The 22914-nt window shown below is 50.7% G+C and overlaps 1 long non-coding RNA gene across 1 annotated transcript; it reads left to right on the forward strand.

The window, feature by feature from the left end:
• Positions 1–456: 456 nt before the first annotated feature.
• On the forward strand, positions 457–21812 carry LOC132362776 (uncharacterized). Its single transcript, XR_009502488.1, has 4 exons — positions 457–563; positions 928–1059; positions 16770–16986; positions 17857–21812. It is a non-coding gene; the product is annotated as an uncharacterized LOC132362776 (long non-coding RNA).
• Positions 21813–22914: the final 1102 nt, after the last annotated feature.

Genomic DNA, 22914 nt, shown 5'->3' on the forward strand with positions numbered 1-22914 from the left:
CCGCCCCATCCACCCCTGTAGGCAGTCTGAGGCAGATGCCTCTCACTGGTCTACCAGAAGGCCAATGACTTGAACCATATTAGTTTATTTCCTTGTATAATTATCTTCACTGAATTGCATTTTAGGAATCATGCCCTTGGCTTTCATTAAACATCCTTGAAACAGTCACGCAAAGTTCACTGCTGCATTTGCACGAGAACTACTGTTGCAGACACGACCTATACGCTTCTGGAAAAGACTTCCTGAGTGTTTTTGTGAAGCACAAGTCTGCGGGATATTAATAAAAATTTCATTATGGGAAAAGTTGAGTGAGTTTGGAAAAAAACCCAGGTGTCTTTCTTAAAGGTTATCTAAGAGGCTTTACTAACAAAAAGTACAGTGGGTCCTTAGAAAGAGGATAAACTGCAAGATTTCCCATTTTGTCGACCCTTAGAATCCTGTTTTGGTGGTGCAACTCTTGGGATCAGTGCTCTGAGCACCCAGCAGAAGAGGCTCTGAATGCTTCGGGCTCAGTTAGTCAAGCACCGTGAGCTGCAACAGGGAACATACAGACAGGAGGCCAGGTAAGCAAGTGACAGGGGAGCCTGCAGGGGGATGAGCAGCGAATGGGCAGCTGGCTCTTCCGTGCACAGCGATCCTGGGTGCCTGGGGTCCCAAGAGGCTTTGCAACGTCCTGGCTGCATCAGATATTAACTTTGCTATTCATGGAGTTAGGGGTCCTAGCCTCAAATATATCCCTCAGTGACCCTCCTGTACAACAACACACAGAGTTAAAAGATTTTAAAAAATAATCCATTGTTAGGAAAAGGACACAGAGACATGTGCTGTGTTTACAGTTTCATGGGCGAGATGGGGAGGAATGCCACTCGCTCCGACAGCTCACTACCTAGGAAGACCACTGAGAGTCTCTCCCCTCCTCTCCCGCAGCTGGAGTCTCTCTCTTTCACTTCCTGACGTGTACACCCCGTCAACCCTCAAATTTCAGCCTCCGAAGCTCCGAGAAAGCCCCTTGGGGAATACTCTGCTCCTCCCTTTCACTGGGCAGAGCGACCAGCACAGGTGTGTGTGCAGACTGCCTGCCCTCCTATCCATGCAAGGTGCATTATTTAGAGGCTAATGATTTCATTGTAAAGTGGGAAGTGAAATATGTTTCGCTAAAGCTTCCAAAGCGAGGGAGGAAGGAGGGAGGAAGAGGGTAGGTCAATGGGTAAATATGATTGCCTGATGGTCTGGGTCCAGCCATCTTCCTAAGGCTGTATCTTTAACTGGGAGGTACAGCAAGATGATCGATAGCACAAGCAACCTTAGGAGAACCACACCGGCCAGCCCGGATCAGCAGAGTCTGTGTGGTGAGATTTAAGGGGGTGCTTAGTTGGCCCTCCAGCTGTAAGTGTTTGCCAGATGACTTGTAACTTCACCACTGGAGCCAAATTCCTTTGACTCTTAGGGCTCTTTCTGCATTCAAGAGCCCTTGGAAATGAGAAATCCCTGAAATGGGTTGTCGCCTGCTGTCAGCTAACCCTGACGCTCAGGAGTAGAGTTGGGAGTAACGGGACGCCGTGTACCCGGGGTCCTTCCTGGGCGTGTGTAACTCTGAGGCTAAGACAGTGAGACTGGCAGTTTAAGAAGCACCTCCAGGACCATGTCGCCTACTGGCAGACGGAGTAAGGACCCTGCAAGGTGGACAGACATACCTCTTCTCTTATCATTTGAGGGTTTGAGAGAAGAGGCACCGGGAGTTTAGCCTGAGCCCTTCCCACAGGTCTAGAGGTGGGAAGAGAGAGGGATGGGCTTTGACCCTAGGCGGCTCCTCCCTCCAGGCCAAGACCCTGGAGGAGGTTGAGTTTGTATCTTCAGAGGGGATGGGGTGCCCAGGCAGGTGACTGAAGACTTTATCTCCGAAGGACCCAGCATTAGAGAGCTGAACAGCCCCAGACCCCGCAGGCCGGGAGAGCTTCTGGGCATCCTTCCGTGGGGTCCCATCACCTCCCTGCTGGAGGCAGACTGGGTACCAGGACCCTGCGGTGAAGCCGACTGGGGAGCAGCTTCCTCCAGCCTCTCCAAGCACAGACGTCAGCGGCGAGGCTCAGACTTGGTGGCTGTGCTCTGTCTCTGCACAGGCTTGTGTACGCGCAGCGGGGGACCCACGCAGGGGACCGGGGTGGGGAAGCACACAGGAGGCAAGTGCAGAGTGGCGGCAAGTGGCGGTGGTGATGCTGGGGCAGTGCGAGCGGACAGCGGCTCTCCTGGAGGCTCCACCCCTCGGCGGGCTGCCGTGGGACCTGGGAACGGACAGTCCACGTGGAGGGGCAGCTTCTCAGGGCTGCCCTGCCGGGGGGGGGGGGCGGGCGGTGCTGTCAGGCGGGGGCTGCCTTCAGGGTGGAGTTGTAGCAGAGAAGTGGGGTCACCCCTCTTGGAAGCTTTGAGAATGCGTATGAGGAGGGAGCTGCGAACGGAATCCGGAAAAGGTAAGGAGTGCCAGCTTGGTGGAGTTGGGTGCTGGCAGGACTGGCCTTGGAGTCGTGGGAGCGTTCCCAGGAACATCCAGGGGATCGCCACCGGGGCCCCAGTGGTCCCACAGGCCTCCTGAGGCTGGCTGTGCTGTGCTGAAGCCCACATCAAGGGCCCTGGGGATGGCAGCAGAGGCCAGCATGGTTGAGGGTCCCCCGCACCCACCTCATCTCTGCAGGGACCACAGAACTGCACGCACCGTGGGTGTTCTTCACCTGCTCACAAAAGAGCCGGGTCATTGCATGCAGCAGGAAAGGCTTGACGGGGGGTGACGGGAGGAAGGGCAGGAGCAGAGATTTCCCATCTTGATGGTTTTGTTCAAGGCCAGCCCAGAAGCAGCTGACGTTGGCTTCATTTATCCAAAGGGCACGGCGAGTGACCCTCTACAACCCAGGGATCCTGAAATATTTAGAAGCTCTAATGTTTGGGTGGGAAGAGAACCTCTTTTGGATGAGAAGCTCAATTATTGAGGAAAGGAGAGCTCCCGTTGTCTGGGGCGTAGGGGGGGCACCTTCCTGCTGCGTTGGCAGGGTGCCGGGCGCGGGGCACCCTGCCTGGGACACTTGCCCTGCTCTGTGGGTGAGGCCTCTCCCACAGTGCTGGGCTCTGGGGGACTTTTCTCGTGGCCAAACTCTTCGGGAAAGTGACACAACGACCTATTTCTTCCAACAGCACCTCTGATTCAGCCTAGGGTATGGTTCGAGGTTGCATCTCTTGTAAACCCCCCTTCAGCTGCTGTCAAGGGCTGGCACCGGAGTTCTTGAATTTAGGCTGATGTGGGTCCTGCTAGAGCCTGCTGTCCTCTGCACATGTCAACAAATGTGTATGCAGGTGTGGACCAGCTGGATCTCTCTCCTTCTCTGGGAAGCGTGGTTTTCAGCAGCGTCAGGCTGGGAAGACAGACATTTCATGAACCCTGAAGTCCTGTGCAGGCAGTTGTCACACAGTGTTCCACCAGCGGCCCACGGCCGGCACAGAACACTGCAAAGCTCCATCTAGCACAAGTGACCACAGGGAACGGGTTGAGAATCCTGCTGCATTGTACACGTCTCCTAAGGGAAGAACATCAAGAAAGATGAGCTCGCCGCGGAATTGGCGAACTGTGTGGAAGGGGCGGGATCTGTAGAGCTCAGCAGCGGCGAGCTCCTGTCATGGCTTGGCCAGTTCGGGTCTCCCCCTGTCACTTATGAGGGTGCGGCGATGTTTTCCCAGATGTGGTCCCCGTGTACAAAACAAAGAATCGCTTTGCACAAAGCCAGAAGGGATACATTGAAAGAATTATCAGAAGAGAATAATACATAGGAAATGTTTGTGCTCGCATGCAAGGAAACTTTGGGGGGTATCTGTGGCTGCCAAAGTGACATCTGGCAGGATTAACTGGATCACCAGAGCCAAACAATGAGGACTGGGAAGGCAGCAATAACTGTGAGGCCTGGGCCCATGTGGGGGCAAGATTTTGAGAATGACCACTTAGGTGACAAAATGGGATTCCCACGAACCGCAGCTCTGGTTAGTTTCTGGTCTGGAGCCAGATCCTCTCTCTGATGCAGACGTGGGAGGACGGAGCGGCAAGAGCTGCCCAGCTGCTCATCTGGGAAGTCATCCTCCAAGGGACTCTGTCCCTCGTTCTCCTCCCGTACCTGGAGGCGGCAGTCAGCGGGCAGCACCTCTCACAGCACCCCCACGTACACCTGCTCAGACCACCTGCTCAGAGCTACTCTTTTGCCCAGCCCAGCATACCTGTTCCACCTGTCTGAAGACCCGCCGCACGTTTCCTCGAAGCACACCCCAGAGCTCTTCGTCACTCCAGCCACGCCTCAGCAACTCCTGTATCAGTACCGGGTATATGGACACGTCCTCCAGCCCCTGTGGGAACCTGTGTGGCCGCCAGCCAGCCAGCTATTGGGCCTCAGACCTGTTCCCTGGTCCTGAGTCAGAACCAGAGCCCTATGTGTCCAGGGTCCACTGAACCCCAGCCCTGGTCAGATAGGGAAAATGGAGACTTGGAGAGAGTAAATGATTCACTCCTGCTCTTCATCCTTCAAAGGAAGGCCCCAAGAGCGCCTCGACTATTCGTCAAAACTCATTGAATTGTACTGTTAAGATCTATGCCTTTCACTGAATGCAATTTTTGCCTCCATTTATAAAGAGAAGAAAAGCTTTTTAAGAACTGGGTTGACCCCCCTGCATGCACAGACCCAGCTGCAGGCAGAGACGATGGTCAGCCCAGCCTAGACCTTGCGAAGAGTCTGCTCAGAGGCCGTGGGTCTGCTGGCACTGGATGGGCGCAGATGCTGGGCAGATGAGCTCTGTGTGGTGTTTTAGACAAATATGATGACCTAGAGTAGGGCCAAGCAGACAGGAGAGCCCAGGAAGCAGACCCTGGGAGAGGGGAGATACCAGTTGGGCCAGCACACCTGAGGCTATGGTCAAGGCCATGAGGACCACAGTGTGGTGGGCACGGTGGCTGTGAAAGCCCCACTGCTGCCCAGCCAGCCCGAGACAAGCCATGGGGAAGCACTCACCGGCCAGCCCCGTCATAATCTCCGCCAATCCCGATGAACTTGCATCCAGTGACTGCCCTGATGTGGTCGAAGTGATCTGAAGAATGGGAAGTCAGCAGTGTGGGGCTTCCAGGGCAGGGGTGGGGGTGATGACTGGCCTCTGTTGATTCCCCTTTTTGCAGCCTGTAGGCCAAACAGTCCAGTTCCTTCGTGGCCTGGCACCGAGAGTACCAACTCGAGGGCCCTGAGGTTTGATCTGAAGTGATCCCAGCTGGCTCTAGACTGGACTTCAGATTTGGAGTGGAGCCCAGAGCCCCCTGTTTGGGCCATTTCCCACCCACGATTCACCCTGCCTCCCAGTCTCCTTGAGAACCTGTGGGGGCTCCTTTCCCCGGGTGTGGAGGATGAGAGAGGAACAAGAGTACAACTGATGAAGACCCCAGAGACCTAAGGAGCTGTCCAGTCCCTTGGCCAGAGGTAGGGGCAGTGCGCTTTAGGAGCCCCTGCAGAGGCACAGATGGGCAGCACCCGGGCTCTGTGTCTGACAGCCTCCCTGCTACCCATCAGTACCGCAGTTTTGATTCCGTGGCTCCAGTTCCACATGGCACCAAGGTGCTGTGTACCGTCCGTTATTGGGTTTTTGGGAGCTGTACCTATTGCCAACAGGTGGGTCAAGCCACTGGGGCTCTTCTGAAGTCCTCCCCAAGTTTGGACCCAGCTTCAGCTCCAAATCAGAGTTTTCAGAGAGCCCAGGGTGAGGCTCACCTGCCACAGTAGGCACGTTGGCTAACGGGTTGCACTGCAGCACCCGCACGGACAAGGGCACCATCGCGATGCCACCGTTCTTCTTCTGCAGGGGCGGACCGGTGGACAGTCAGCTTGGCCCCCAGCACAGCCAGCTGCCTGTTCACTCTCTCGGCCCCTGTGAGGAAGGTGTTGAGGTCAGAGTCGTCTCCTCTCTGGGTTTGTGTGAATGGAGGAGCCGCAGCCCTGGTCTGGGTGGTGTCTTGGCCCTGGGTTTCCGGGTGTGGTGGAGTATCTTACCACCTAGACCCCCACCTAGGGCTCAGGAGTTCAGGGGCTGTGGACCGTGGGTTTTGGGGGCAGAAGATATTTAACCTGGGGTTTGAGGAAATTGAGGGAGAAGAGGCTCAGGTTCAAGGGCTCCCGGTTTGAACCTCTTGCTTTAGGTTTGAGGGCCAGGGCAGTCTCTCACCAGAAGCTGCAGGATATCATCAGGATCATTCCGAGTGTTCTTGCACACACCCCGGGCAGCTGAGTGGGAGAAGATGACAGGTGCCTGTGACACTTCTAGGGCTCGCCGTGCCACAGCATCAAGACATGGGACAAGTCCACCATCATGCCCAGGCGGTTCATTTCTGCCACCACCTTCTGCAGGGACAGGATGGGGAGAGGGCATCAGGGCTGCATTTACCTTGTGTGCATTTATCTGTAGGGAACAGGCGGGGCTGTACATTCATGTGGGGCAGGGTATGGAACCCGGGTCCTTACCTCGCCCAAGCCGGTCAGCCGACTGACATTCCTGTAGAAGGGGTGGATCCCCTTTGCTGAGCTCTGTGCCCTGCAGGATGGCCAGGAGGCAGTCTGACTGGTGGCCATGACTTGGCTACAAGAGCCTAGAAAGAGGTTCTGTCGAACCGTCTACACCTGCAACTCCCTGGTGCAAGAGGAGGGACCCAAACTGGGCTGTGCCTGGCAGTAGGAGGGCCCTTCTGGGGATTCAGTCTTGTTCTGCGAACCTCCATTCCCCTCCCCACCCCAGGTTCAGGGCGGATCCCAGGGGTAAACTTGCTTTGGGCCCCAGCGTGATCTTGGGCAGATCCCTGCCTCACTGGGCCCTTACCATCTGCACTGCGCTCACCAGGGCGTGTTGCAGGTGTGGGTGAGTGTCACGTAGCGCACACCCAGCGCATAGAAGGTACGCAAGATGGAGAGGCTACTGTCCAGTGAGTGGCCGCCCTCCACACCAATGAGGCAAGCCAACTTCCGGGTATTGTTGCGAGCTGGGGGCAGGTAGGTCAGATGATCATTTTCAGAGGCAGGGGTAGCTTACTGAAGTCCCTAGCACCTACCACCACCAGTCTGTTTACCTTTTTTTTTTTTTTTTTGGTCGTGCCGCGCAGCATGAGGGCTCTTAGTTCCCCCACCGGGGATCAAACCCGAGCCCCCTGCAGTGGAAGCGTAGAGTCTTAACGTCTGGACTACCAGGGAAGTCCCCCGTCTACCTTTAAGTGAGGTCACAAGCTCCAGCTCAGAATAGGAGGCACACATGAGGCGGATGAGGTCAATTTGATCCGGGGTGAGGCGCACAGCATCCCGTTCGTGGGTCTGGCATGGGACGTAGGCTGACCAGAACTGAGGGAAGGCCAGGGCTCGCTTTGGGCTTTGGAACTCCTTGGGCTTCTCATAGCCTCCTCAGCTGGCACAGCACTCACTGTGCCCAGAAGTCACATGGAACGCGTTGCTTTTTCTGTGGTACTTGGATGCCCGTCAGGTTGGCTCACTGTGACCCCTGTAGCCCCCAGCATCCATGGCATGGCACTTTCTAGGCCACTATGGTAACTTAGTTCCAGTGTGACTCACCTGTGGTCTCTGAGGCCCCCAAACTGCCCCACATTCCCCAGCAGCCATGGTGGCACCTTGTGTGGCCCTTTGGTACCTGGGCACCCACGAGACCGTCTTTCAGCCTGTCCAAGCTGGTCTGGCCATGGCTGAAATTGCACAGATTAACATCCTGGAGCCCATTGTGGTAAAACTGCCTCAGGACCCAGGGGCATGTCGTTGTGGCTGGAGGGAGGTCAAGGCAAATGGGTGGGCTCCTTAGGTCTTGGGATCAGGCAGGACACATTGCCTGGCCTGGGCCAGCCGGGGGGTCCCCCACCTCACACTGTCACACAGACTATACTAGGAGCAGCTGAGGCCTGGGCTGAGGGGTTCCCACCAGGGAGGGGATGACAGAGAAGGGGAAGGGCATCATCCATAGATGATGGAGAGGACATCCAGGGGTGGTGTGAGGGAGCCTCCCCACTAGCTCTGCATGCTCCGGACCTCCTCCCCTGCCCAGGGCCAGGCTAGGCCCCCACCGGCCCCCACCAGCCCGCACACACTGCAGCCCCCCGTCCACAAGCGGGAAGTCCCGCCTCAGGGCCCGCGTGCGCTCCCGCGGACTCGGGGTGCTGGAGGTGCCCGGCGTGGTCTGGACGCGGGTTCCGGCCGCAGCAGCAGACGCAGCAGCAGCAGCAGCAGACACAGCAGAGGCCGCTGGCTGAGTGCGCGGGGACCTTCGAGGCCCCCGGGCCGCAAGCTGCGCAGGGCCAGGCGGGTGGGCAGAGGCGGGTGTGAGAGGGGCGGGCGATGGGGTTGTGCCCGTCCACACAGGCCACCCAGCGGCGCGGCCTCGCGAGGGGGGCGGGGTGAGGGAGGGGATACAGAGTCACAGGGCCCTGCGAGCCGTGTGCGGAGAGCCGCGATCCGCGAAGCCCGGCAGCCCCGGGGCGGCACTGCCCTCCCGCCCCCTGCTCCGAGGCAGCTCCCGCGGGCTAAGCTGGCCTCTGCTGAGAGCCCACTCGCCTCCCGTCGCGGCTTCCCTCCGCCCCTGCGCCTCTTCCCACTCCCACTGCTCCGAGGGGGCGCCCTAGGCTGCTCTCCCCCGCCTCTAACCTTCCTGGCCAAGCTGGGCCGCTTCTCTCAGAGGGCCACCTTCAGCCCGAGGCCTCCCAGGAGCACACCGCGTCCCCATCTGCCTGCAGCCGGCCCCGCCCACTCCGAGGGCTGCGTGCCAGTGTCTCTGCAGCCACAGGTGCTCTGGGCTCCCGGTTTCCCGGTACGGGGCCATGTGGGCTGGTGTGGGGGAAGAGAGAGTTTCTGGAAATGGGGGGGGAACCTTGTGAGCTCTGGATTCAGGAAGGGGCCCTCTGCCCCCGACCTTCTCTCTCCACCTACTTGACTCCCCAACCTGCATGACCATTCTCTGGGGACTTCAACCAGCACCCGGGAACTCTCAGGAACCCCCCCCACACACACACTTCTGGCAGCCAGCCTCAGGAAAGAGCGCCCTCAGGAGCTGCTACACCTCCCCAGGGCCTGAAGAGAGGGACTTTTGGGATGTGAACTGAACACCTTCTGGGGAGAGTCAACGACCCTTTTCCTCAACAGAGCAGGAACCCAGTCAGTAGGCTATTTGAGTGGAAGGAAATGAAGTCATTTCCATGGCAGCAGAGCCCCCATCGCAGCAACCTTCCTCCCAGGGCTGCTGGCCGACCTTCTGGCCAGGATCCCTCCTACCTCAGCATGGAAGGCCTGGCCTCGTGAAGAAGTATAGGTTCTGAGAAAAGACCTGGCACCTGGGTTCTGCTGCTACACTTGCCTTATCTCGAGGCCCTTGTGACTCTAGCTTTCCCAGAAACCTCAAGGGCTAAGTGCCTGTGCTTGCTCAGAGGCCGCACGCCACTCCCCATTTCCAGCCTCAGGCCCTCCCCCTAGCTGCCTCCTCTGGGGACCCCCTCCCTCCAACACACACACACACACACACACACACACACACACACACACACAGAGGGGATGTGCCTTCTCACAGAAGCTCAACCACTGAGATGCTTTAGGGACTGTGCCCAAACTCCTTCATCCCCAGCCTCTCCAGTTTTTGCTCTGATCCCTGGCACCCCCTGGAGCTGTTCCACCTTTGGAACCTTTCCTGGGTAGCAGGAGTGCCTAGCACAGGGGTAGTGACCTAAGTGTGAGCACTGGCGACCCTAGAAGTCTGTTACAGAAAAACATTGAGCAGTAAGGGACCCCCCTGGGGACAGAAAGGGCTGGGAATAAAGGAGCATGTGAACCTCGGGGCAGGGTGCGTGCTGCTTGACTCTCCATCCTGTTCTTGCTTCAGGGAGCAGGTCTTCCTGGGTCTCTCTATCCTGCCTCCTGAGACCCCAGGCAGGAGGCTCTTTGGGAAGCCACAGATTGCTGCTTTCAGTTTCAAAAAACCCAGCTCCCCCCTGGTTTGTGGTGGTGGCCGCTGACACTGGCTCAGAGCAGGAGCCCATGTGGTAGCCTGCTAAGGCTTCTCTGCACCCTGTCTCTGCTCCTGCATTCTTCTCGGCTCGCAGAGTGCAGACTTTTCTGTCTTCAGCTGACAAAGGGGCCCCTGAGGATTGAGCAGAGGAACGTCACGTTTTCTTCCAGGCCAGCTTCAGCCCTGGGATGTTCAGGGCAGACTGTCATTTCAAACCTCAGTTTCTGAGGCTCCTTGCTTTTGGCCATTTAGTGTGGCAGGAGGCTCCTGGCTGAGGAAGGCTCAAACAGAACGACGCAGGTTGTGATCTGTGGCAGTGGGCAGTGGGGGGACGGGGTGGGTCACTGCAGGAAGAGGCATTCGCTGCCTTAGGCAGTTAAACCATTGCCCTCTCTTCAGAGTGCCTCAGCCAGCAAGATGCTGTGGGGTCTACCTCCTGGCACCATGCTCCAATCGCCGGATTTTGGGTCTGGGGCAACCCAGGTCTTCGTCTGACTCTTCCGGAGCGCGCTTTCTCTTGGGAGCATGTCTAGGGACTGGCTTCTCTGCTTCCACCTTTGCTGGCGTGGCCAAAGGAACTGCTGCTGCAAAGAAAATCAGAACTGATCAGTCACTTCTGCTGTACACAGTCTCCTGCCAGAATTTCCCTCTCTCATGTCTCTCCCAGTTTCTGGCTGAAGACCTTTAATCGACTTGACATCCAAAACACAGCCTTGGCCCATCACCTCTATGAGTCCCTAGAGAAGGGACACTGGCTGCAAAAGCAATTCCTAGAGCCTATGGCTGCAGCACATGAGGAAGTCTCTTCACCGTTTCCAGGGAAAACAGTAGAACCCGAAAGTCATTGCAACCATGAGCCTCTCCATCTCTCCCTTCCACAACAGAGAAAACATTTCTTGCAGTCTGTCACTTCTGAGGCTTTAATGGAAATGTCTTTCAAGTTTTGGAAAAAAATAATCTAATATAAATTGGTGAAGAACCCCTCCCACCTTGGCAACCCCTCTTGGGCCCCATTTATACTGCCTGTTTCCACCACACTGAACTCTAGCCCTCTGATACTTTTATGTAGATTAGAACAAGGCCGAATACTGAGGCAGAGTGATCAGGAGACTGAGAACCGCGTTCTGGGTACCAAGTCTAGGCTCACATCAACCCAGCCTCCTGGGACACCATCTCCTCAGCCCTCCAGTCTCATTAGCACTTCGACAGCCCTCTTGGTTCTTCCGGTCTTCCCATCAATATGGCACCACCCTCTCCCCTAGAAGTAAAAATCATTATAATTCTCCCTCTCTCCACCGTGAAAGGATGAGATAAAGGCTCAGCAGCAGCCCCCGTGAAACACATGGTCACCACTGTGAAGAGGTGTTACTAAGACGATTTGGTCCGACTCAGAGAAGGAAAGAGACAACTCTGCCCTAAGGCTGATCAGGCCCACAGGAGGGAACCACACTGGGGGCAGCCTTTGAGAGAGTGGCAATGCGAGAGAACCTTCTTTAGGAGGGGACTCCCTGTTGCCGACCTTGAGCAAGTAAGGATGGGACATTGGTTTACTGGGGCTGTTGCAGAGGGGATGTGCCCAGAGGTTGGGCCACCCTGCTTGAGAATCAAAGCACCTTCTAGTCCAAAGCTGCTTGAATGCTCCAATCGCCGGATTTTGGGTCTGGGGCAACCCAGGTCTTCGTCTGACTCTTCCAGAGCGCGCTTTCTCTTGGGAGCACGTCTGGGGACTGGCTTCTCTGCTTCCACCGTTGCTGGCGTGGCCAAAGGAACATCCCCGTAGGCCCGGTAGCCACCAACCAGGCAGTATGTCTCCCCATGCCAGCCCAACTGCGTTTCTCCACACCCTCGGTAGGGGACATGGTACTGACCAGGGGTAGGAGGAGAAACGGGAGCCACTGCTGCTGCAAAGAAAATCAGAACTGATCAGTCACTTCTGCTGTACACAGTCTCCTGCCAGAATTTCCCTCTCTCATGTCTCTCCCAGTTTCTGGCTGAAGACCTTTAATCGACTTGACATCCAAAACACAGCCTTGGCCCATCACCTCTATGAGTCCCTAGGGAAGGGACACTGGCTGCAAAAGCAATTCCTAGAGCCTACGGCTGCAGCACATGAGGAAGTCTCTTCACCGTTTCCAGGGAAAACAGTAGAACCCGAAAGTCATTGCAATCATGAGCCTCTCCATCTCTCCCTTCCACAACAGAGAAAACATTTCTTGCAGTCTGTCACTTCTGAGGCTTTAATGGAAATGTCTTTCAAGTTTTGGAAAAAAATAATCTAATATAAATTGGTGAAGAACCCCTCCCACCTTGGCAACCCCTCTTGGGCCCCATTTATACTGCCTGTTTCCACCACACTGAACTCTAGCCCTCTGATACTTTTATGTAGATTAGAACAAGGCCAAGTACTGAGGCAGAGTGATCAGGAGACTGAGAACCGCGTTCTGGGTACCAAGTCTAGGCTCACACCAACCCAGCCTCCTGGGACACCATCTCCTCAGCCCCCCAGTCTCATTAGCACTTCAACATCCCTCTTGGTGCTTCCAGTCTTCCCATCAATATGGCACCACCCTCTCCCCTAGTACTCAGCAGCTCAGGATGGGATGTGTCTGAGGGCACCGATATAGATGTCTCCATGACAGCACAGAGGTGCCTGGGTTTGAAGGTGTGTTTCAGGAGTGGCCCTCTTCCTCAAACTGCTCCATTTACCATTTGCCAACAAAAATGCACTTGTCTTTTGCTAAGAGGCCAATCAGGAAAGGGTCTGAATGGAAGCATCCTGTAGCCCAAAGGGGAAGCTCCATTTATAAAGATCAGGACCATCCTGCACACTTGTCCAGGGATGACCTTTCACTTGTCCTCAGCAGTGAGCACTGTGGGTCCCTGAAGGTGTCCCAGGTCACTGGTATTACTTACAGCTGGCAACGCGCTCAGGTATACGTAGTGGGCAAACCCCACAGGAACATGAGGCAGCCAGGTGAGATTGTGTGTGCACCATGCCTCCGGGCGGTCTCGGTGTACCTGCCGCACTGCCCACCCATGGAACAGAGCACAGGTCTGAGTTAATATAGACGATCCAGTCACACATTCTCACTCAGACAACCAAAGAGATTGGTATCTGGTGGAGAACTGTCAGGGAAGTTTCTCTGAGGGCAGCACGTTGGCAGTTACGCGGCCATGGAAACTGTTAGAAGGCCGGTGAGGTCATCACTACCCAGTGAGGTCATGATAAGGAACGTGTGACTTGGGGGTCAGGCTTCAGGAGGAGGGGCAGTTTTGTGGAGGAGATCAGGGGGGAGGCAGAGGTACTCTACCTGGCCCCTCACACCTGGGCCTCCCCACCCATGCCCTAGTCTAGCAGACACCCCACGTGGGGCGTGCCGGTGGGCTGGCACAGCCCCAGGGGCCCCAGGAGGGCAAGAGAGACCCACTTTCTGAGATTGCCAGTGACACACCCATAGTCCGGATATTATCCGTAACGATTACTAAGGTTGTTTATCTCCCTCCACTTTTACTAAGAAAAGGAGTAATTGAAGACTCTAAGTCATTTTTACTGAGGTTCTTTGTTTTTTTTTTTTCTTCAAAATACTAAATGTAAAGTCTGCAGGGCGTATATAGGTGTTCAACTTTTTTCCAGATTTTATGTTTTTGGTGTTTTGTAAAAAATTTTTATTATTTATTTATTATGTTTATTTTTGGCTGTGTTGGGTCTTCGTTTCTGTGTGAGGGCTTTCTCCAGTTGCGGCGAGTGGGGGCCACTCTTCATCGCGGTGCGCGGGCCTGTCACTATCGCGGCCTCTCTTGTTGCGGAGCAGAGGCTCCAGACGCTCAGGCTCAGTAGTTGTGGCTCACGGGCCCAGTTGCTCCGCGGCATGTGGGATCTTCCCAGACCAGGGCTCGAACCCGTGTCCCCTGCATTGGCAGGCAGATTCTCAACCACTGCACCACCAGGGAAGCCCCTTTACTGAGGTTCTTAATACCTTCCTCACAAGGGTGGACAAAACTCTCAGCTTTTTGTATTGAGTGCAGATGTCTCTATTCTTGCCCATTTCAGAGTCCTCCTCACTCAAAATCTAGGTTTTGTCGATCTTTAGTACCCTGTCTCTCATCTTATCTCAGATTATTCTGTGGTAAGATGGTGCAAACTATGTATTTACTAACTGGAGAGAATTCAAGTCCCCGGAGCTGTTGTAGCTCAAAATTCTGTTTTTTGTTTTTTGTTTTCAAAATTCTGTTTTAAGTGGAGTCATTTTCTGTGCTTTCCTTTCATGCTGTCTGCAAAATGCCTGTTTCTGTCCTCCTTGAGATCCAGGTTTACAGCGCTCTCCTTTTTCTCATTCTGGGGTCTCTATGTTTGTGGCATCTCTGAGGGCCCATGTTCTGTTGAGGCTGAATTTGATACCTGGTGGGGGGGGCGGGGAAAGCAACTTCCAGATGGGTCAGCCTAGAAAAGGATCCCCCATTGTGTAGAAATTTAAAAACAGGCAAAATACCTGTCCTATCAGACACTATGATTTGCCCCCTCTGTCTGACGCAGCCCAGAGCTTCGTCATTTAATTCACACCTATCTACTGTGAAGGCCCAGCCAACAAGATCATTTTGGAGCCCTGAGTGGGTGCCCAGAATGGATGGGAGAGCTGAGGTAACCAGAACTCTGCCTTTTTTATGGACAGGTGTTAGGGCATCTTCTTTTCAAAGTGACACATTCCCAACCCATCCAACTCACGTAGAGGAACAAAACCACTGTCACCAGCCAAAGGGAGAAAAACATGGGGCTGCAGAGGAGAGGGATCTTGTGGGGACTCTTGTATTATTCATCCACGTGCAAGTATGAGCTCCAGATTTGATAAGACATGCAGTCTGATCAAAAGTCATGCAATTAATGATTTCTTTCAAAAATCAAAGAACTCTTTGATTCTTCATTTTAATGTAACTTTGACCTCTTTTCTTTCCATGTCATAAAAGAGGCCTTGACTAAGCTAAACATGCTCTCTCTCCGTGCCTGCAATGTATCAGAAAGCATCGTCAGTTACTTTCACAGGCAGTGGAGAACTCCTTAATTTTTCTCTGACGACAAGAGCTCCCTTTGAGCCTGGGCCAGAGGTGAGCAAGATTCTGATTCTGGAAAGATGTAGAAAAATGAAGTTCCTTTTGCCAGAGGTTCTGGGTGAGCATTGTTGATGTATGACTGTTAGCAGTCTTACCCTCCTTCCACCTATTCTTCCTTTTCTGCATGGTGGACTGTCCTTTAGTTTTGGGGGTACAGTATTGGGGGGAAAAAGGAAGGGGAGGCTAGAGGTAAGTAGGCTAGTGGCGGGGATTTTGTGCACGAATATTTGAAGAAGGAAGTGTGGGAGCAAGTGCTGTGGTAAGACGGGAAAGGGAGAATTTTTTTTAAAAAATCTGTGATCCATAAATCCCCTTCAAAGACTCTAAGCAAAGTACTTAAATTATTTTACAATTACTTTTTGGTTACTACTCTGCAGTATAAAAAACAATAAGTTCACTTTTTATCGTATCTCTGTGTCATTAGCATCATTTTAAAGACGTGTCTTAACGGCTGTATCGTGTACCATCCTTTATTTAACCAGCTCCCTTTTTTGGACAGTTAATTCAGTTATTTTGTTGTTTATAAATATATATATATATATATATATATGATGGATATTTTTGTTTGTAATTCTGATTATGTCATTTTGTCAGTCAGGATAACTGATGGTAGCTGTACTAACAAACAACCTAAAATCTCAGTGGCTTAGCAGGTGTTGACTGAAAAAAATGCACAACTAAAAGTTGAGAATCATCTTTTTTTTGGTGGACTTGCTGAGGACTTAAGCCCGGGAGGCAGTGTCAGATCGCTCTGAGAGATTGCACTGAAGAGGGAAGGGAGGAACCAGGACATATAGGAGTTTTGCAAAAACAAAACAAAACAAAACATTAAACCCCCAAACAACCAGGTAGTCGGAACATCAAAAGAGTACTGTTAATTAAAGAAAAACCAGACATCTCAAGTCAATGAATTTAGCATTTTTCTATGTACGGGAAGAGGCAGGAGTCTGGGCTCATTGGAATCCTTCCTTTGATGTGCATTTGAACTATCTAGAGCCAGCATCCTGCTTTTCTCCATCCTGAATCCCCTCCGGGTGCACCATCGGGGATGGCTGCCATGGCTGATGATGGCTTGATGGCTGCAACACTCTGTTGACTGATAGGGCAGGCGACATTCTTCATCCATACAGGTTCAAGTCTTCTTTCTTGCTCGATTTACTGGCTAGGGTTGGAGTGGGAGACTCTGTTCTTTGCAGATGTGAGGGACTCAGGGTCCTTCAACATTGTGGCGTCACCTTCCTCAGGTCCTCGGAGCCCCGGCGCTGGAAGAAGGGAGCTTGGAGAAGGCACGCACGCTCTTGGCCTCTTCTGCCCAGAGAGGACAGAGCCACTTCTGCGCATGGTCCACTGGTCAGGGCTCGTCCCAGGGCCCCACCCAGAGGCAAGGGGGCTGTCGAAGGGAATCTGGATGCAGCAAAGAGAAAGGGCCAATGGGTATTGATTAACAACTAGCCAAGGTCCTACCTACCTACCAATTCACTGTCAGGTCTTTAGAATACAAAGGGTTACATTCCTGCAATCCTCCTCTAATTCGAGACAATTCTCCATTCATATTCTCTTTTGCTTAGAGCAACCTTGAGCTGGGTCTTCCCAGGCTCTTCTTTCTACCCCTACAGGCTGTGGTCTCCTCGGAAGCTTTGGTGGGATGCAGGCAGCATCTGGGAGAAGGCGCCTCGGAACTCACGTGCCCGCGTTGCCCAGGACCCCAATTCCTTCCACCTCTCGGATGCTGCTTTCTTTTCCCAGGGACAGAGCCAAGCTGTAATTGACTCCTTGGGTATTTCAGAGTCCCTGATCCCAAGACTGAAGGATGACTCCCTGCTGTTGTGAAAGGTTACCAAATTATCAGGACCTCTGATTGGGAGGGACAGTGGGAAGAGGGGAGGTGGTGTCAGGGGAAAGGCACTGACATTTCAAACTCAGCTGGCGACTCCAGCCCTTGGTAATGGCTTTAGTAACTTCACAGCTGATCCCTGTGATTGAGCATCAGGACCATTGAATGCTAATTGGGTTGAAAAGCTTCCCCCTCATGTGCTAAAACTCTCAGGCAGTAAAAGGCTTCTGACCATGTCTGGAGTTGCGTGCTGGGGACAATGTGGTGGGTTGCCTCTGTCTACGCTTAACTGCTGTTCGTCTTCCCGGCTTGACGGGGTAGGGTTGCTGTACATACACAGACTTTAAAATTATTTTTAAATTATTTTTTTAAACTGAAGAATGGTTGATTTACATTGTTGGTGGTTTCCGGTGTACAGCAAAGTGATTCAGTTATGCATACACACATACATACGTATACATACATACATATATATATATTCTTTTCCAGATTCTTTTTCATTATCGTTTATTGCAAGATATTGAGTAATATTGAGCACAGTAATACTGTGCTCTACAGTAGGACCCTGTTGTTCATCTATTTTACATATATCATATATCTGTGTGTCTCTGTTAATCCCACACTCCTAATTTATCCCTCCCCTCACCCTTTCCCCTTCGGTAACCGAAATTTTGTTTTCTGTGTCTGTGGGTCTATTTCTCAAACAGACTTTTTTTTTCTTTTTTTTTTTTTTTAAGCAGATTGCACCTTGCTGTGGCTGGATCAATACTCTGGAGTAAGCTGTTTGCCCTCAAAACTGCTGGGGCCGCAGCCATGGAGCTGCAGGATCCCAACGGGGTCCTGACGTCCATCTGCTCTGTTTTTTTCAGGTGCGCTGAATCGACAGTCCTGAGTTTTGAAGTTTTCCTGGAGGGGACGTGAGGGGATTTCTCCAGGATCGATGGAACTCCTTTTGTGGTGCTTCAGTGCTTCCACCATGAAGCGCTCATTTCCCTATGCACGTCCCCCCGCCCCACCCCACTGTTTCCTTTACTCTCTCTCCTCCCACCCCCAATTCCCAGAAGAAGATCTAGGAATCAGGTCCAAACATAAGATCTTTGGAGAATCCTTGCGTGTGTTTTTTTAAATTTTTATTGGAGTATAGTTGATTTACAATGTTGTGTTAGTTCCGGGTGTACAGCAAAGTGAAGCAGTTATACATATACATATAATCCACTCTTTTTTAGACTCTTTTCCCATACAGGTCATTACAGAGTACTGAGTAGAGTTCCCTGTGCTATACAGTAGGTCCTGATTAGTCATCTAGTTTATAGGTAGTGTTGTGTATATGTCAATCCCAATCTCCCAATTTATCCCTCTCCCCTCCCCACTTTCCCCCCCTGGTAACCATAAGTTTGTTTTCTACACCTGTGACTCTATTTCGAATCCTTGTGTTTTACTCTCGTCCTGAAACTAGATAAAGCCTAGTCATCAATCAACAAGTGAGGAAGTAGAGCCAGGCATTGGTTGAGTGTTGATGTTTCTGGTACAAGCTGACTCTCCGCTCATCATCCCACACCTTCATCAGCCATCATCATGCTGTCTGTCACCTCCTCTTCTCTGAAGAAGGCCCGGGCCATCTTTTGAAAATACAAAGTCCAGCATTGAGACCCTCCCAACTGAGAGAGCAGGAAGGGCCAGGGCTGCTGAGGTGCTCCCTGAACCCCACTCAGGGGATCTGTGTTGTTCCCACCTGGGTGTATTGTGTGGACCCCCTAAAATTCCTCCAAACCTCTGCCTCTGCGCTTCCAGATTGCCCCTGAAAGAAATGAACAATAATCATAATACCCACCACGTACTGACCGCTGGTCTCTTGAGGGCTGCCTTGCCATTGGACAACATTTGTTGAGCTCCTACTGTTTGCCAGACAGCGGGTACATGCTTTATGTGTGTTTAGCCCTTCTGACAACACTGTGATTTAGGACCTGTTAATATGTCTATTTTGCTGAAATGGAAACTGAGGTTCAGAGTGGTTAAATAACAAGGAAAAGTCCATGTTTTTACCCCCTACACTAATATATATGTATATTTGTGTATATATATTCTATATATGTATATTTAACATGTATATGATGTTGACTGAAAAAAATGCACAACCTCAAAGTTGAGAAATATGTTTTATTGGGTGGGCAAAACTGAGGACTTAAGCCTGGGACACAGCCTCTCAGCTCTCTCTGAGGGACTGATCCAAAAAGGAGAGGGAGGAGCCATCAACTACAGGAGTTTTTGCAACAAAGACCAGGTAATCGGAACATGGAAAGATTCCTGTTAATTAAAGAAAACCAGACATCTCGAGTTAATGACTTTTTAGTGTTTTTCTGTGTATGGGAAGATGCAAAAGTCTGGGCTCACTGAAATCCTTCCTTTGATATGCACCTCAGCTATGTGGGCCAGTATCCTGTGCTTTCTCATCCTGTGTTCCCTCGGGGTGCACCATCAGGGGAGGCTGTGGCAGTTGACTGCTAGATGGTGGGCATCCTGTTTCCATCCTGAGTTTCCTCAGGGTTCACTCTTGGGGCGGCTATAATGTGATGGCTTGATGGCTGCAACATCCTTTGTTTACTGATATGGCAGGCAACATTTTTTCATTGACAATTATATATATACAATAGACACTGTTCGTGTTACATATATTATCTATTTTACGTGCTACGTGTTTTTTAGACTCTTTGCAAAAAACCTTGCAAGGTAGGTGTTATTCTTTACATTTTGTGAAAAAGAAATTAAAGCCTCTAACAGGCTGAGAAATTTGTCAGGTCACTACATCACGATTAACAAGTCAGTGAACAAGATTTTGAATCCAAGTAATCCTTTTGTGAAAACAAAACCCCCCCAAAAACAAAGAAACTATGTTCTTTCCATGCTCCAAAATATATTTTGGTCAAGTGACTTAAGAAACTCTCCCTTAAGCTTGTCTAAAGCAGAAAATAAGACAACAATGCTTTACTGGAAATTATCAAAAGGCAGGATCAAGCAGGAATAATGAAAGGGAGCCTGAGGTTTCGGGTGATGAACCCACTGGCTAAATAGGCCCCTGGAAACAGACCCACTTTTTTTTTTTTTTAATTAATTTGTATATTTGTTTATTGACTGTTTTCCTCCAATAGAATGTAATCTTTTTTTTTTTTTAACATCTTTATTGGAGTATAATTGCTTTACAATGGTGTTAGTTTCTGCTTTATAACAAAGTGAATCAGCTCTACATATACATATATCCCCATATCTCCTCCCTCTTGCTAGCTCATGATTTAGGACCCACGCACAGGAGAATTCAGGCTGCATTAATAGAAAAATATGACTTGCAGCCCTGGAGATGTGGCTTCAGAGGAAATGATGACTTAATGCTTGTGATCTGTAAGAATGTTGGTGTTTTGGGTCAAGTAACCTATGCATTTTCTCAAGGGAGGTAGGTTTGGGGAAAAAAGGCAATAATTAAACTGAACATACCAACAAGGAAAAAATAATTTAACTGTTACGATGACTCATTTAGTTGGCAGCTTCAGGTAATGAGGTGCTCTGGATTAATTTTCCTGAGAGCAGAAACATATCCCTTTAAATGATGAAGCATGTTATCTTCATCAATCTTTGAAGAAAATATTTCCAAGGTACATTTTATATTCTCTTTTGTCAGTAGTATTCTTGACAATTTTTAGGACTAGAGACATAGTTTTTGTTTTTAAAGAGTTTAAAGAACGATTTGATCTTTGAAAATCATGTTACATCGTTGGTCCCCAGTGTTTTCATCTACAGTATGTGAACTTTGGGTTAGATGATCATCAAGGTTCCTTCCATCTCTAATATTCTCTAAGTAAAGGGCTCTTGTGCACAATAAAATTTAAAACATAAGAATCATCGAGGGGGCTTGTTAAAAATGCAGATTCTTAGGTATCATTGTTGGAGGTTCTGATTCAGTTGGTTTGAGTGAGGCAAGAGAACCTGTATCATAAATGGGTGCATACCCATGGCCATTTTGATGACCTCATTTTGAGAAACTGATTCTCTTTCCAGCCTCAGATAACAGATGTCATAACCATTTTTGGCCACCAGGGTACCGTTGCTGCCCTGCCCTCAGTGGTGTGAAGTTGTAAGGGGCTGACCAGACCCAGAGGCCTGTGCTTTGATAGTTTGCTTCTGATCCCATCCTCAGTATTAACTGTCACTTAGTTAATGTAGCTGCTGAGGAAAACCAGATAATCGAGCTGCAAATTAGGTGCCCTGCATTTGTACCTATGAGTCATTAAGTTTTCATCTCAGGCTGGGTAGGGGCGAGGGGAGGACTTCCATTTTCTCCTGTAGTCTAAAGTGCATAAATGAGCCACGGCTATCTTAGACCCTGTTTGGAGGTCTCTTACTCTTCGTTCGTGTTCTTTCTCATCCTAAGAGTCAAGTTTCTGGAAGGGCGACATCAGGAGAAGTGGCAGATTTCTGTGTAAATATGTTAACATTTCATAGTGAGGTTTGGGGTCAGGGCTGTCCCTGACTTCTCTTTTAAATTTCTTTATTTTTTGAACAGTTGTATTGATGTATAATTCACATGCCATACAATTGACTCTTTTGAAGTATATGCAATTCAGTGGTTTTTAGTAAAATCTGTGAATTTATAGAGTTGTATGCACCTATCATGTAATCTAATTTTTGAACATTTCCATCACCCTCCAAAAGAAACCTTGTGCCTATTTGGAATCACTCTCATTCCCACCCCCAGACCCATTCAACCGATAATTTACTTCTTACCTCTATAGATTTGCCTTTTGTAGACATTTCATATAAATGGGCTCATACCGTATGTGGTCTCTTGTGTCTAGCTTCTTTTATCTAGCGTAATGTTTTTGAGGTTATGCAGTAGCATGTATCATATTGCCAAAGAATATTCTATAGTATGGATATACTACATTTTATTTATCCATCCACCAATTAATGGACATTTGGTTTGCCGCTCTGGCTGATGTGTGCATGTAGTTTTAATTTCACTTGGGTGGTTACCTAGGGGTAATTACCTGGGTCATATGATGAATCAGTGTTTCAAAGTAGCAGTTTCGAATTTGACAATTCCACCAGCAATGCATGAGGGTTCCAGTTTCTCCGTATCCTTGCCAACGCTTGTTATTATTGGATACAAGTCCTTTATTGGATATATGATTTTCAAATATTTTTTCCTAGTTCATGGCACGTCTTTACTTTTTTAATGGTGTCTTTTGAAATGCATTATTTTTTATCTGAATGAAGCCCAGCTTATTTTTTTCTTTTATCAATATACTTTTTGGTGTCATAGCTAAGAAATCTTCGCCTGACCCAACATCAGTGTCTTGATGCTTACCTAAAATCTTGTAGGCTTTGTTCAATAGGAAGTGACCAGTGACACCTACTAGTTAGTGCCTTGTTTAAACAGATGAAAGATGAATATGCACGTTGTGGCCTGAACCTACTCTAATGAAAGCTTGCCGACAGTTTTCCTAAGGTCGTGAAGGTGCCGCAGCCAGACTGGACTCCTCCATCACCATGCCATGGCCTTCTGAGCATCTCTTCCTCATCTTAGTGCCTGCCAGCAGCAGAGGAAGGAGAACATAGGTCTTTCATGTACCTTTTTGTACTATGAGGCAGCACTGTGCCCTCCTTACTTTTTCAGAGCCTTAGGTAGAGGACCCTACCCTGAGGTGCCACAGCTGGAGGAACACAGCCCTTCTCTTTCTATAGGTTTTAGAGTGAGATATCGGGACAGTAGCTCACTCTCAGGCAACGAAAAACCAAAGAAAAAACCACCCACTACCTTAGGGTTTTGTCCTAAGAATATGCTGGTTGCAGCCTCTGTAGGTAGACACCGGGCGTCCCTGAGAGCTTCTGATAGACTTGATACTTCTCCCCAATCCTGTTGTGTCTCTCCTGCTTTC

Source organism: Balaenoptera ricei, chromosome 3, assembly GCF_028023285.1.
Source record: "Balaenoptera ricei isolate mBalRic1 chromosome 3, mBalRic1.hap2, whole genome shotgun sequence".
NCBI lineage: Eukaryota > Metazoa > Chordata > Mammalia > Artiodactyla > Balaenopteridae > Balaenoptera > Balaenoptera ricei.